At 46.3% G+C, this 13152-nt stretch overlaps 1 protein-coding gene across 1 annotated transcript in view; it reads right to left on the bottom strand.

Annotated features, from left to right (window-relative positions):
- mtus1b (microtubule associated tumor suppressor 1b) overlaps window positions 1-13152 on the bottom strand; it is a 96238-nt gene that overhangs the window by 82153 nt on the left and 933 nt on the right. The window lies entirely within an intron of this gene.

Here is a 13152-nt window from a genome sequence, read left to right as displayed (position 1 = left end):
CCAGCTGTCACTGATAACACACAGATTTAGACCTTTATCTCTCCTGGCTCCTCTCACACATGTACTGGTCTACGGGCTGGTCAACAGGACAGGGTCTACGGGCTGGTCAACAGGACAGGGTCTACGGGCTGGTCAACAGGACAGGGTCTACGGGCTGGTCAACAGGACAGGGTCTACGGGCTGGTCAACAGGACAGGGTCTACGGGCTGGTCAACAGGACAAGGTATACGGGCTGGTCAACAGGACAGGGTCTACGGGCTGGTCAACAGGACAGGGTCTACGGGCTGGTCAACAGGACAGGGTCTACGGGCTGGTCAGCAGGACAGGGTCTACGGGCTGGTCAACAGGACAAGGTATACGGGCTGGTCAACAGGACAGGGTCTACGGGCTGGTCAACAGGACAGGGTCTACGGGCTGGTCAACAGGACAAGGTCTACGGGCTGGTCAACAGGACAGGGTATACGGGCTGGTCAACAGGACAGGGTCTACGGGCTGGTCAACAGGACAGGGTCTACGGGCTGGTCAACAGGACAAGGTATACGGGCTGGTCAACAGGACAGGGTCTACGGGCTGGTCAACAGGACAAGGTCTACGGGCTGGTCAACAGGACAGGGTCTACGGGCTGGTCAACAGGACAGGGTCTACGGGCTGGTCAACAGGACAAGGTCTACGGGCTGGTCAACAGGACAGGGTATACGGGCTGGTCAACAGGACAGGGTCTACGGGCTGGTCAACAGGACAGGGTCTACGGGCTGGTCAACAGGACAGGGTCTACGGGCTGGTCAACAGGACAGGGTCTACGGGCTGGTCAACAGGACAGGGTCTACGGGCTGGTCAACAGGACAGGGTCTACGGGCTGGTCAACAGGACAGGGTCTACGGGCTGGTCAACAGGACAGGGTCTACGGGCTGGTCAACAGGACAAGGTATACGGGCTGGTCAACAGGACAGGGTCTACGGGCTGGTCAACAGGACAAGGTATACGGGCTGGTCAACAGGACAGGGTCTACGGGCTGGTCAACAGGACAGGGTCTACGGGCTGGTCAACAGGACAGGGTCTACGGGCTGGTCAACAGGACAGGGTCTACGGGCTGGTCAACAGGACAGGGTCTACGGGCTGGTCAACAGGACAAGGTATACGGGCTGGTCAACAGGACAGGGTCTACGGGCTGGTCAACAGGACAGGGTCTACGGGCTGGTCAACAGGACAGGGTCTACGGGCTGGTCAACAGGACAGGGTCTACGGGCTGGTCAACAGGACAGGGTATATGGGCTGGTCAACAGGACAGGGTATATGGGCTGGTCAACAGGACAGGGTCTATGGGCTGGTCAACAGGACAGGGTCTATGGGCTGGTCAACAGGACAAGTACACCAAGTGAAGACTACTATAAATAACAACTGATGGGCTAAATAACCAAACAACATGTTTTGATGAAAGCAATGACTTGGGATGTGGTAGACTAAATGTACTAAACAGGAGCACACCAATAAAATACATAATGTATTTGAATCGGGACTGCAAAACATCACAGCCAGCTACTTAAAAATCTGCCTAATCTTGTTTGAAATACATATTTCAATACTAGGACCACACACAGTCAACGTATCATGGACCACCCAGCCGGCACGTACCCTCTTCGACAAGGGAACACATTCTTCCCAGGCTGCCCCTGTCAGGCCACCAGAACTCAGGACCTCTTTGGGGACTAAGGGGCCCTCAGCCCGGCTGGTCTAAAGACCCAGAACCATCATTTAGACCTGGGAGGCCCCTTGCTCCACCAGGAGCTAAACGGAAGAAATAGGTCAGTATTCTGTAACTATTCAGACTTGTGACATACAATGCATTCAGAAAGTGTTTAGACCCCGTGACTTTTTCCATATTTTGTTACGTTACAGTCTTATTCTAAAACTCATTAAATTGTTTTTTTTTTTCCTTCTCATTAATCTACTCAAAATAACCCATAACGACAAAGCAAAAACAGGTTTTTAGAAATGTTTGCATATGTATGAAAAAAAAAAAAAAACTGAAATATGACATTTACATACGTATTCAGACCTTTTATTCAGTACTTTGTTGAAGCACCTTTGGTAGTGATTACAGCCTCGAGTCTTCTTAGGTATGATGCTAAAAGCTTGGCAAAACTGTATTTGGGGAGTTTCTCACATTCTCTGCAGATCCTCTCAAGCTCTTCTATTTTCAGGTCTCTCTAGAGATGTTAGATCGGGTTCAAGTCCGGGCTCTGGCTAGGCCACTCAAAGACATTCATAGACTTGTCCCGAAGCCCCTCCTGCGTTGTCTTGGCTATGTGCTTTGGGTCGTTGTAATGTTGGAAGGTGAACCTTTGCCCCAGTCTGAGGTCCTGAGCGCTCTGGAGCCGGTTTCCATCAAGGATCTCTCTGTGCTTTGCTCCGTTCATCTTTCCCTCGATCCTGACTAGTCTCCCAGTACCTGCCGCTGAAAAACAGCCCCACAGCATGATGCTACACCCACCATTCCGCACCGTAGGGATGGTGCCAGGTTCCCTCCAGATGTGACGCTTGGCATTCAGGCCAAAGAGTTCAATATTGGTCTCATCAGACCAGAGAATCTTGTTTCTGATGGTCTGAGAGTCCTTTAGATGCCTTTTGGCAAACTCCAAAGGGCTGTCAAGTGCCTTTTACTGAGGAGTGGCTTCCACCTGGCCACTCTACCATAAAGGCCTGATTGGTGGAGTGCTGCAGAGATGGTTGTACTTCTGGAGCTCTATCAAAGTGACCATCAGGTTCTTGGTCACCTCCATGACCAAGCCCATTCTCCCCCGATTGCTCAGTTTGGCCTGGCGGACAGCACTACAAAGAGTCTTTGTGGTTCCAAACATCTTCCATTTAAGAATGATGGAGGCCACTGTGTTCTTGGGGAACTTCAATGCTGCAGAAATGTTTTGGAACCCTTCCCCAGATCTGTTTCTCGACACAATCCTGTCTCTGAGCTCTACAGACAATTCCTTTGACCTCATGGCTTGGTTTTTGCTCTGACATGCACTGTCAAATGAGGGACCTTATATAGACAGGTGTGTGCCTTTCAAAATCATGTCCAATCAATTGAATTTACCACAAGTGGACTCCAATCAAGTTGTAGAAACATCTTAAGGATGATCAATTGAAACAGGGTGCACCTGACCTCAATATCACATCCCATAGCAAAGGGTCTCAATACTTATGCAAATAAGGTATCTGTTTATTATTTTTTTATACATTTGCAAAAAAAAAACGAAAAACCTGTTTTGATTTGTCATTCTGAGGTAAAAAAGTAATTTATATCAATTTTAGTACAAGGCTGTAACGTAAAAAAAATGTGGAAAAAGGGAAGTAGTCTGAATAATTGATGTCACTGTACGTACATAAGGCATTTATACAATATAGGCTATATGGTGAAAAGGTAGACAATGGTATTTGAAGTAGGTATTTAGACTACACAAATGCAACATCTACCATTCACCACCAACCACACTGAGCAATTATGTGGTGGGTGTAAACATTTAAGCTAAGTGCTCTTGACAAGCCACCCAGCAAGCATTAGGCCTAGTGGTTAGACGGGGTATTCCAGACAGCCTGGGGAGGCTGTGACATCTATTCCCTCTGGAGTCATTCAGAGTCCTCACATAGCTCAGCTGTTAGCTTCAACCAAGGCAGACTATCAGACTAAACAAATAGCTCACAGGTGGGTCATCACAGTCCATCTCCCACCCAACAGACCACAACGTTGTGGAACGTTTAGATAGAAATACAGTACGAACGACATTCATGCCTCTCTGGCATGTATACTGAACAAACATATGCAACAATTTCAATGATTTTACTGAGTTACAGTTCATATATGGAAATCAGTCAATTGAAATGAATATCAGGCCCTAATCTATGGATTTCACATGACTGGGTATGGGCACAGCCAATCAGAATGAGTTTTTCCTCACAAAAGGGCTTTATTACAGACAGAAATACTCCTCAGTTTCATCAGCTGTCCGGGTGGCTGGTCTCAGATGATCCCGCAGGTGAAGAAGCCGGATGTGGAGGTCCTGGGCTGGCGTGGTTACACCTGGTCTGTGGTTGTAAGGCCGGTTGGACGTACTGCCAAATTCTCTCAAATGAAGTTGGAGGCGGCAACCGCTCTGGTGGACATTCCTGTAGTCAGCATGTCAGTTCCACGCTCCCTCAAAACCTGAGACATCTGTGGCATTGTGTTGTGTGACAAAACTGCACATTTTATTTTATTGTCCCCAGCGCAAAGTGCACCTGAGTAATGATCATGTTTAATCAACTTCTTGATATGCCACACCTGTCAGGTGGATGAATTATCTTGGCAAAGGTGAAATGCTCACTAACAGGGATGTAAACAAATTTGAGCACAACATTTGAGAGAAATAAGCTTTTTGTGCATATGGAACATTTTGGGGATACTTTAAGCTCATGAAACATGGGACCAACACTTTACGTGTTGCGTTTATATCACATCAACTCTATCCATGACATTTCTATCTGCAAAGTTCCACACTGTTTGCCCGCTGAAGGTGCACTAGTATTTCATCTTACCTGCCTAGCCAACACATCACTGTATACTCAGTAGTATGAAGTTTAGTTTGGAGATCGGAATAAAATTACAGTCTTTGTGTGAGTGAAACATGACCGAATTAAGTGAGCAGCTATATCGGATGTCTCAGTGCTCTGCCAGTGAGCGAGGGAGTCAGAGAGAGCACCCGCAACATACCACCCTAACAGGCATGTTGAGTCTACACCGGACCCACCTAACGTGATTGCACCGTATCAGGTTTTTATGAGACGCCATTAACCTGCCAGTGAGACTGAACCCAGAAGAAGCGGTCAAAGAAAGACGGTTGCCATTTTGTGCCTCCCCAGCCTTGTCACGTTCGTTGGAATGATCAGACCAAGGCGCAGCGTGAGTAGCGTTCCACATCTTTTATTAAAAAGTGAAACTAAGCAAAATACGAAAACAATAAAGAATAAACGAAATGTGACGACAATGCAACTACACATAAACACAATATCCCATAACCCACAGGTGGAAAACATGCTACTTAAGTATGATCCCCAATTAGAGACAACGATTACCAGCTGCCTCTGACTGGGAATCATACACAATCACCAACATAGAAAAACAAACCTAGAACCCCACATAGAAATAACAAACTAGACTAACCCCCCAGTCACGCCCTGACCTACTCTACCATAGAAAATAAAAGTTTTCTATGGTCAGGATGTGACAAGCCTAAACGGAATGGAACTAAACTCAGGTGTAGGTAAACAAATAGCTGGACTATTTGGAATGTACTACAAAATGCAAGGACCAGTGTTTCCCCTAGGATTGTTTTCAGCAGTGGTGGCAGAGTTAGCGGGGCAGGGAATAGGGTTTTCCTGGGGCACACATCTACATTATAAATAAAATAAATATACAGTGCCATCGGAAAATATTCAGAGCCCTTGACTTTTTAAACATTTTGTTACGTTACAGCCTTTATCTAAATTGGATTAAATAAAACAATTTCCTCAGCAATCTAAACACAATACTGCATGATGACAAAGCGAAAATTGTTTTTAATAAATTTCCCAAAAACAAAACATTTCTACATAAGTATTCAGACCCTTTGCTATAAGACTCGAAATTGAACTCAGTTGCATCCTGTTTCCATTGATCATCCTTGAGATGTTTCTACAACTTGATTGGAGTCCTCTTGTGGTAAATTATATTGATTGGACATGATTTGGAAAGGCACACACCTGTCTATATTAGGTCCCTCAGTTGACAGTGCACACCAGAGCAAAAACCAAGCCATGAGGTCGAAGGCAGTGTTCGTAGAGCTCAGAGACAGGATTGTGTCGAGGCACAGATCTGGGGAAGGGTACCAAGACATTTCTGCAGCATTGAAGGTCCCCAAGAACACAGTGGCCTCCATCATTCTTAAAAGGAAGAAGTTTGGAACCACAAAGACTCTTCCTAGAGCTGGCCGCCCGGCCAAACTGAGCAATCAGGGGAGAAGGGCCTTGGTCAGGGAGGTGAACAAGAACCCGATTGTCACTCTGACAGAGTTAGTCTGTGGAGATGGGAGAACCTTCCAGAAGGACAACCATCTCTGCAGCACTCCACCAATTAGGCCTTCATGGTAGAGTGGCCAGACGGAAGCCACTCCTCAGTAAAAGGCATATGACAGCCCGCTATGAGTTTGCCAACAGGCACCTAAACTCTTAGACCATGAGAAACAAGATTCTCTGGTCTGATGAAACCAAGATTGAACTCTTTGGCCTGAATGCCAAGCGTCACGTCTGGAGGAAACCTGGCAGCATCCCTACGGTGAAGCATGATGGTGGCAGCATCATGCTGTGGGGATGTTTTTCAGTGGCAGGGACTGGGAGACTTGTCAGGTTCGAGGCACAGATGAACAGAGCAAAGTACAGAGAGATCCTTGATGACAACCTGCTACAGAGCGCTCAGGACCTCAGACTGGGGCGAAGGTTCACCTTCCAAAAGGACAACGACCCTAAGCACACAGGAGTGGCATCGGGACAAGTCTCTGAATGTCCTTGAGTGGCCTAGACAGAGCCCGGACTTAAACATCTCTGGAGTGACCTGAAAATAGCTTTGGAGCAACGTTCCCCGTCCAACCTGACAGAGCTTGAGAGAATCTGCAGAGAAGAATAGGCGCAACACCCCAAACACAGGTGTGCCAAGTTTGTAGCGTCATACCCAAGAAGACTTAAGGCTGTAATTGCCGCCAAAGGTGCTCCAACAAAGTACTGAGTAAAGGGTCTGAATAATTATGCAAATGTTATATTTCTGTTTTATATAACAGAAATAAAACAGAAATTTGCTTCAATTTCAATCAAATGTAATAAATTGTTGAATATGGCTGTAAAGTAAAGGGGTCTGAATACATTCCGAAGGCACTAATTAATATATATATTTATTTATTTTGTTGCAGTGGCGGCCTCGATTTAGCAGCGGCGGTGTGTAGCTGCTAAATGCATACAGGGGAAACACTGAAGGACCATTCATTTTGAGTGACCCTGGTGCAATTCCTCGCCACAAACATCCACGATGCAGCGTTCTCCACCTGGCATAGCCTACGCAGCTTGGGTGGCTGCTTAGAATGCCTGACGGGTTATGGACCCAAAATAGACCAGAGTGAGGGGATGGAGTCAACACAGACAGTAGAGTGTGAGGAGGAAGAGTGATAACTCCCTAAATGGTAGAACTAAAACAGGACAAGCAGCTAATACATCTAGAGAGAGCTCCAGTCAATCTATACTAAGGCTAGTAAACTACCCTGTCTCAATGCTTAGGGTCAGTAAATAGTTAGATAATTAGACCAACATTTTTATTTTAAACCGGAATTACATGACGCTGGCTGTTTTGGTAAGACAACTTGATCTATGACTTTTAAGAGTAAAACAGTAAATACTATAACAATGGGAGAGGCTTGGCCTCCGTTATTGAAAAACGGAACTAGATTTAGCAGTTTAACTCTTTACATCGTGTTATAAATGTTTCAAAATATAGCTAAATTCTAGGGTAAATAAAGAATTGAATGGCTGGTAAGAGCTCTTAAGATACAATGACGCCATCAATCAGAAATGGCTATTGCGTAACTCAACAAGCCCAGGCAAAGTTAGATGAGTTTGAATAAGGAGCGGCTATGTTGACCTTGCTTGTTGCAGTCTTGACAGTTGATTAAAGTGCAGTGCAATGCATACGACACACATGTAACAGTCGGGGAAAGTTACCACCCTATGGCTAAGGATGAACAACGATGAGTCTTGTCAAATATAGTTCGAGCGGTCTGATTTTCAGAAGTGCGTCAGGATTGAGCCATCAACCTTAGCAGCAATCAATTGAAAACAAGTCTGTTTTCTGTTAACAAATGTTAGGAAATGTTTTGTTTTCAGTGCCAAACAGATAGAAATGTTCATGGGCTAATGTGTGTTTATTACTGTGTAACTTGGTTCAAGTCTATCTGTCATGGCTTGTCTTGAAATGGAGACACTTTCTTGGAGCCACTGTGTTTATAGCCGACAGTTAGTTCAGTCTGAGGCTGTGTGGCGGTCTGTTGTCCTTAGGAGCTGAGTAGAAACAGATATGGTAACTAGCCCCCTGGGGTAACAGCTTAGACATTTATACACACACACACACACACACACACACACACACACACACTATATAAAAAAACTCTGGCAGAACACCTCCTGAGCGGTGCCTCGGCTCTCACGGCGTTGGGGCCTCCCACTGGGTGAACACGGGTGTGCTTTGGTCACCTCCATCACTAGAGGACTGCGCCTCACTGCTTGGCCAGGTACACCTCCATGTTGTGGGGGTCTACCTGAGTCATCCTGCCAGTCTTGTCTCAAAGATTAAGCCGTGCAAGTCTTAGTACACACAGCCGGTACAGTGAAACGTCAAAATGGGTCATTAAATCAGTTACGGTTCCTTTGATTGCTCAAACGTTACTTGGATGACTGCAGCAGTTATAGAGCTAATAAATGTCTACGGGTGCTGACCTTTGGGGAGGCGTGCACTTATTCAGACCCATGCAGGGTACTCTCGGGCACCACAAACACTTATTCAGACCCATGCAGGGTACTCTCGGGCACCACAAACACTTATTCAGACCCATGCAGGGTACTCTCGGGCACAACAAACACTTATTCAGACCCATGCAGGGTACTCTCTGGCACAACAAACACTTATTCAGACCCATGCAGGGTACTCTCGGGCACAACAAACACTTATTCAGACCCATGCAGGGTACTCTCGGGCACCACAAACACTTATTCAGACCCATGCAGGGTACTCTCGGGCACCACAAACACTTATTCAGACCCATGCAGGGTACTCTCGGGCACAACAAACACTTATTCAGACCCATGCAGGGTACTCTCTGGCACAACAAACACTTATTCAGACCCATGCAGGGTACTCTCGGGCACCACAAACACTTATTCAGACCCATGCAGGGTACTCTCGGGCACAACAAACACTTATTCAGACCCATGCAGGGTACTCTCGGGCACCACAAACACTTATTCAGACCCATGCAGGGTACTCTCTGGCACAACAAACACTTATTCAGACCCATGCAGGGTACTCTCTGGCACAACAAACACTTATTCAGACCCATGCAGGGTACTCTCTGGCACAACAAACACTTATTCAGACCCATGCAGGGTACTCTCTGGCACAACAAACACTTATTCAGACCCATGCAGGGTACTCTCTGGCACAACAAACACTTATTCAGACCCATGCAGGGTACTCTCTGGCACAAACAAACACTTATTCAGACCCATGCAGGGTACTCTCTGGCACAACAAACACTTATTCAGACCCATGCAGGGTACTCTCTGGCACAACAAACACTTATTCAGACCCATGCAGGGTACTCTCTGGCACAACAAACACTTATTCAGACCCATGCAGGGTACTCTCTGGCACAACAAACACTTATTCAGACCCATGCAGGGTACTCTCTGGCACAACAAACACTTATTCAGACCCATGCAGGGTACTCTCTGGCACAACAAACACTTATTCAGACCCATGCAGGGTACTCTCTGGCACAACAAACACTTATTCAGACCCATGCAGGGTACTCTCGGGCACCACAAACGCTTTTGGTGACTCTATAACTTCGACTGGTGACGTCTAATTTGAATGTCTGCCCTATCAACTTTCAATGGTACTTTCTGTGCCTACCATGGTGACAGGGAATCCGGGTTAGATTCCAGGGAGGGAGCCTAAGAAACAGCTACCACATCCAGGGAAGGAAACAGGCGGGCAAATGACCCACTCCGACTCGGGGAGGTAGTGACGAAAAATAACAATACAGGACTCGAGGCCCTTCAGTTGGAATGAGTACATTTTAAATTCTTTAATGATCCATTACTTATGGGTAGAAGTTGCATTTCACAGTGGTCAGAAAACTTCTGAAAGTGTCATTAACTACGTTTTAATGGTAAAATTTGACTTCCTGTTGTGTATTGTCCTATGGGGTGACAATGTCCTATGGGGTGACATAATGTCCTATGGGGTGAAGCCAGCAAATAAGAAGGGAAAAAAGTTGTCTTGAACAAAATGTAAAAATTATTGTTAAGCATGAGGCAGGTAACATCATCATAATATACACAATCTAAATGTTTGGCAAATGACTGAATGATTCGCAAAATGAGAATGGGGAGACACTTGGTTACCATCATTACACAAGTAAATTCTGTGTTTTTCAATAGAATTTCCAGAATATGATTACCGATTTAAAAACATAAGTAACGAATAATAAGTCAAATAATTGTCTTGTCTATTTGAGAATCATGAAACCTTTAGCCCTATATTAGCATAGATGATGATGTCACACCAGAGGACAAATTCAAGGCTCTGATGCAGGAAATGGGAGTCGGAGGTGGCAGAACATTTAGAATTGTTTAGACAACTAAACTCAGCAAAAAAAGAAACCTCCCTTTTTCAGGACCCTGTCTTTCAAAGATAATTCGTAAAAATCAAAATAACTTTACAGATCTTCATTGTAAAAGGGTTTGAACACTGTTTCCCATGCTAGATCAGTGAACCACAAACAATGAATGAACATGCACCTGTGGAACAGTTGTTAAGACACTAACAGCTTACAGACGGTAGGCAATTAAGGTCACAGTTATGAAAACTTAGGACACTAAAGAGGCCTTTCTACTGACTCTGAAAAACACCAAAAGAAAGATGCCCAGGGTCCCTGCTCATCTGTGTGAACGTGCCTTAGGCATGCTGCAATGAGGCATGAGGACTGCGGATGTGGCCATGGCAATAAATTGCTATGTCCGTACTGTGAGACGCCTAAGACAGCGCTACAGGGAGACAGGACGGACAGCTGATCGTCCTCGCAGTGGCAGACCACGTGTAACAACACCTGCACAGGATCGGTCCATCCGAACATCACACCTGCGGGACAGATACAGGATGGTAACAACAACTGCCCGAGCTACACCAGGAACGCACAATCCCTCCATCAGTGCTCAGACTGTCCACAATAGGCTGAGAGAAGCTGCACTGAGGGCTTGTAGGCCTGTTATAAGGCAGGTCCTCACCAGACATCACCAGCAACAACGTCGCCTATGGGCACAAACCCACCGTCACTGGACCAGACAGGACTGGCAAAAAGTGCTCTTCACTGACGAGTCGCGGTTTTGTCTCGGGGTCGATTTGGAGGTGGAGGGTCCGTCATGGCCTGGGGCGGTGTGTCACAGCATCATCGGACTGAGCTTGTTGTCAATGCAGGCAATCTCAACGCTGTGCGTTACAGGTTAGACATCCTCCTCCCTCATGTGGTACCCTTCCTGCAGGCTCATCCTGACATGACCCTCCAGCATGACAATGCCACCGGCCATACTGCTCATTCTGTGAGTGATTTCCTGCAAGACAGGAATGTCAGTGTTCTACCATGGCTAGCGAAGTGCCCGGATCTCAATCCCATTGAGCACGTCTGGGACCTGTTGGAGCAGAGGGTGAGGGCTAGGGCCATTCCCCCCAGAAATGTCCGGGAACTTACAGGTGCCTTGGTGGAAGAGTGGGGTAACATCTCACAGCAAGAACTGGCAACTCTGGTGCAGTCCCTGAGGAGGAGATGCACTGCAGTACTTAATGCAGCTGGTGGCCACACCAGATACTGACTGTTACTTTTTCACCCCCCCCCTTTGTTCAGGGACACATTATTCCATTTCTGTTAGTCACATGTCTGTGGAACTTGTTCAGTTTATGTCTCAGTTGTTGAATCTTGTTGCTGAATCTTGTTATGTTCATACACATATTTACACATGTTAAGTTTGCTGAAAATAAACGCAGTTGACAGTGGGAAGATGTTTCTTTTTTTGCAGAGTTTTTTTTACTTTAATTTTAGAAAAAATATTTTTCCACTTTCGTTTTTAGCTAAATGGCAAATACCCATATATACAGAGTATGCCTACCCCATCCCCCTCTTTCTCCCTCTCATCCCCCTTCACTCAGGTAGTCAAACAGAAGGCTTATTCATCACAGACAGACTGCCCTTTCTCCACTGCAGTGAGAGAGTATTTAGTTTAACCTCCAGGTTTACCCTATAGTTTCCCCTACAGTCCCAAGAGGAGACATTGCCGCAGTGGCAGCCAAGTGCTCTACCACACACACACACACACACACACACACACACACACACACACACACACACACACACACACACACACACACACACACACACACACACACACACACACACACACACACACACCACTGCACTCACTTCCTCTTCCTCCCAGTCCAAGCCATCAGTGTGATGCGATGGCATGGACATTATGTCATGATGTAATTCTTGTCTCAGCAGCCCAGAAGATGATGGCGTTATGGCAGGAATGCCCAGTCATGACAAACTGACCATGTATTGGCCCTGGGATAAAACCAGGCTTGGCATAACACACCTTCTACGTCAATGCACAAATGTATTCACTGCCAAAGGAAGGGTACTGACTGTACATAGTGAATGTTCAGGTAGCAGGTTAGAAGGTTCAATGTCAACATAGAGCTTTTGAATACCCAGGCTCCAAACACTAATCTACATCAAGCTGGACTAGCGTCCTGTCCACAGGGTGTACTCGTACATCAAGCTGCCTCATGCTACTGAAACAGAAGCTGGACTAGCTTCCTGTCCAGAGGGTGTACTCGTACATCAAGCTGCCTCATGCTACTGAAACAGTAGCTGGACTAGCGTCCTGTCCGGAGGATGTACTCGTACATCAAGCTGCCTCACGCTACTGAAACAGGAGCTGGACTAGCGTCCTGTCCAGAGGGTGTACTCGTACATCAAGCTGCCTCACGCTACTGAAACAGGAGCTGGACTAGCGTCCTGTCCAGAGGGTGTACTTGTACATCAAGCTGCCTCACGCTACTGAAACAGGAGCTGGACTAGCGTCCTGTCCAGAGGGTGTACTCGTACATCAAGCTGCCTCATGCTACTGAAACAGGAGGAGATAGGCTCCAGCCCCTCGGGCCGTTCTGGCTCAGACAAGGCTTACTTATACAAGGCTTACTTAATTACTTTTGTATACTGTAAGTCAATAATCTATTTATTGCCACTGGCAGCATATTGTATTGTA

Source organism: Salmo salar, chromosome 08 (genome assembly GCF_965601325.2).
Source record: "Salmo salar chromosome 08, fSalSal1, whole genome shotgun sequence".
Classification (NCBI taxonomy): domain Eukaryota; kingdom Metazoa; phylum Chordata; class Actinopteri; order Salmoniformes; family Salmonidae; genus Salmo; species Salmo salar.
This window is presented reverse-complemented; position numbering and strand designations above follow the sequence as displayed.